The 3,308-nt window shown below is 42.7% G+C and overlaps 1 long non-coding RNA gene across 1 annotated transcript; it reads right to left on the reverse strand.

Annotated features, from left to right (window-relative positions):
- Positions 1-272: 272 nt before the first annotated feature.
- On the reverse strand, positions 273-2,722 carry LOC118985651 (uncharacterized). Its single transcript, XR_005066162.1, has 2 exons — positions 2,608-2,722; positions 273-2,273 (listed from the first exon to the last, which is right to left on the reverse strand). It is a non-coding gene; the product is annotated as an uncharacterized LOC118985651 (long non-coding RNA).
- Between the last annotated feature and the right edge of the window lie 586 nt (positions 2,723-3,308).

Consider the following 3,308-nt stretch of genomic DNA (forward strand, 5'->3'; position numbering starts at 1 on the left):
TTGTGAGCACTTAAAAATCTGATCTGGCAAAGTTATACCATCAGAGCGTGATGGCTGCCTTATACTCTGGATGATGGCGAGTCCTTGCCACCGCTCCCCACACCCTCCCACAAGCCCACGGCAGAGAACAGTAATCAAGTGGGTAGGCACTCTCTGTGGGTCTAGTCTCAAACTCAGAGTCCTTGGAAGCCACACTATCAGAGGTGGTACAGAGAAAAGAAAACCATAAAGACAGTATGACATCCATGGTCACGATGCTAAAAACAAAAACACACACAAAAAAAGTTATTTATTGCCACATATTTCTCTGTGGCCAACTACTGCAACACAAGAAAACAACCAAAAAAGAATAAGGACAATTAGAAGAGTACCACTTGTACTCTATGGCCTCACCCAGGAGGAGACGTCCTGGTCAGGGGCCCCGAGCCTGCGCATGCTCAGCAGCGTCTGCAGATGCTAGAGGCAGGTCACAACACGGGTAACCTAGCAACACCTAGCAATCAAAATACCACGGGAAAAGGGGAATATAGAATTTCCTATGTAATTCAAGTACAGAGTCCGATTCTGGTGGCAAAATTTAGAAGGTATTTATTGTTTACTCATTCACCATATAAATGTGTCAAGTACAGATTGTTTTAATTATGTGGACACAGGATGCTTAACCCTTAATTTCTAGGCCATATTTTGATTGCTGCCAAACACTGCCACACACAGTTAACAAGAAGCACCAGGCACGCTAGGATTTTCTCATTCTAGCTATCTAGAAAAGCAATCAATTCACATTTCTTTGCAGAGAAGGGTTAAAGAAAATAAGAGCCGAAATACTTGTCTGGTCCACAACGGCAGAGGTCAGCATGATTCTGCTGCCCACAAAAGAATACCTGTGAAGATATATAGACTCACCTGGCTTTTCATTACTGGCGCACAGAGCTGTGCCACTGTGCGCCTCATCATCTTGCTACCGAGGAGCTAACCTGAAATGGCGGCAATGTACGACCCATGTCAAATCAGTCCCCACACAGGGAGAAGGTCTGGAAGGACACACACCAGAAAAGAGTGGTTATTCCTAGAGAAGTAGGGGTGTCGAGGTGAACTTGTTTTATTTGTTTTGTCTAAGTGATTACTTCATAAAGAGGATGTATTCGGGTGCTGCTTTTAAGAGCAAGGGCAAGAAGTAACGCAGCTGTCCCAGAATTAACAGTGCAGTGCTAGAAGGAACCTGGTGGCACTGAGAGCATCCCCAGAACGCCTCCTTTTCAGGACACATGACTCTCTTTACTCCTAGCCTGCTGTGTCTCATCCTGAATGACAGCCTCTGCCTCCTAACACCCAGAGGCTGGGCAGGAAGCGTGCATGTAGGTCTAGCTCCTGGTGGCTGTGGGTCCCTTTGAAACAAAGTTCTCTCCTTTGTTCCTGTCTCCACGCTACCAAATCTGGCAACCCCCTTTACACTGAGATTTAAGTGGGTAACACAGTCTTTGTGACACGCTTTTAAAAGCACAGAGAATATCAACAGCATACTCCCAGCACTCTGACAGAATAAAACTAAGGAGGAAATTTGTAAGAGTCATATATTTTATTCATCTTTGATATTCTGAATACATTGCTCATGGGAACTACCCCTCCCTGATATCAAAAATTACTTAATATGTTAATATCACTGTATTAATTCATTTGATTTTCCTATTCACAATTAATCAAAACTTAATCCATCCTGCCATAAATTTGGGGTTTTGAGATTAAATTCTGGGTTATTAAATTAGCAATTAACACTAGTCTAGAACTAGAATACAAAATAAAATGAAGAGATCATTTATTTCCAGACACAGTAACAAAAGAGTCATCATTCTAATCAGTCACATACGAGTTAATCCTGGTTCTGGGTATCCTGTTGCTCTTGTATTTTTTGTACTTTAACATCTTTGTTAAGAGGCTAAAATGAGCTGAAGCAACAGGCCCACATACCTGTTCCAAACTATTTTATTATCAAAGAGACCAACAAAAGTCATTTTGATGGGAAAGAGAGAATATTATGGGACAGAAAGGGCAAATTCAACCCTGGGAAAATCTGTAGATCCATTGCTGCATTTGAAGAAGAGGCAGCACAAGGGCCCCACGCAGACAGAACAGCCCTGGAGATGAAACGTCGCAGCGGACAGTGAGGGGCCCCGGCGACGCTGGCTCCTGGGAGGGGGATGCCAGCCCAGAGCCAGGAGCAGGCACGGCTGACCATCCCCACATTCATCTGTTCCATCCGCACTGCCAAAGGGATCCTGGGAGTTCGCAAAGAAGCTCAATCAATCACACTGGGCAACTGGCCGTTCCTTTAGTAGAAATTTTTCTCATCTCTACTGGTGTTTATATTTATAAGCCAGTTTTCAGCCATGGAACTCTAATGAGGGAGAATGCAAATCTTGGAAATAAAACCCCTTTCCCCAATACAGGCAGGTTCACTATCCGTTTACAGAGTAGTGGGACCCCTACTCCCACTTTCCCTCTAAGAACTTGAATTATGTGTTACCTGCTCAATCCAGACACAAAGAAGATATTTAAGTAAGCGTTTTGCTTATATAAATTCACATTTTCTGAAAAGTTACAGCCACCCACCAGAAGGTCACGGATATAGTGACTGCAATCCGTGACTTCTCAACTTCTCCCCTGTTTAGGAGTGCGGCATCCCCTGGCTGCAGGGGAGGCACGGTAAGCATCGCCTCACAGTTACACAGTCAACACATGCCAGTGAAGCTTAAAAGCACGTCAAAACTGTTACTGTACACTTTTAAAAACGTTTAGACTAACTATTACTGATTGGACTTTTTTCAGGCTTTAATGTGTCCCAGATAAAATGTAACACCTGAACATCTCATGTGAACTCTGGTTAAGAATGCAGTGTCCACATTACCAACACTGGATTTTCCCACGTGTCAACAAGTCTTCTTATGCTGAAAACCTCTTCATTGAAGTCTAAGTCGGTTACTGAATTACACGTGGTGGTCGTAATAAGAATAGTAACTTTAATAATAGCTAACACTTCCTTTACACCACTATGTGCCAGGTACTGTTCTAGGTGCTTTATGTGTGTTGATTCTTCTGGCCCTCACATCAGCCCTATGAGGTAGGCGGTACAGTAAAACCACATTAATCAAAAAGCATCAGAGAGTGGAAAGAATGAAGTATAGAATACTAAGGAAATTTATTTTCTACACACTATTAGAATTTAAATTTAGCTTCTAGTGAAACATGATAGACTGACCATTTGTATTTATCTTCTCTACTTCCAAAATCCCACCAAAAGATATTAAAGGAAT

Source organism: Sturnira hondurensis, unplaced genomic scaffold (genome assembly GCF_014824575.4).
Source record: "Sturnira hondurensis isolate 20B ecotype Veracruz unplaced genomic scaffold, ASM1482457v3 Scaffold0004136, whole genome shotgun sequence".
In the NCBI taxonomy this organism is placed as follows: domain Eukaryota; kingdom Metazoa; phylum Chordata; class Mammalia; order Chiroptera; family Phyllostomidae; genus Sturnira; species Sturnira hondurensis.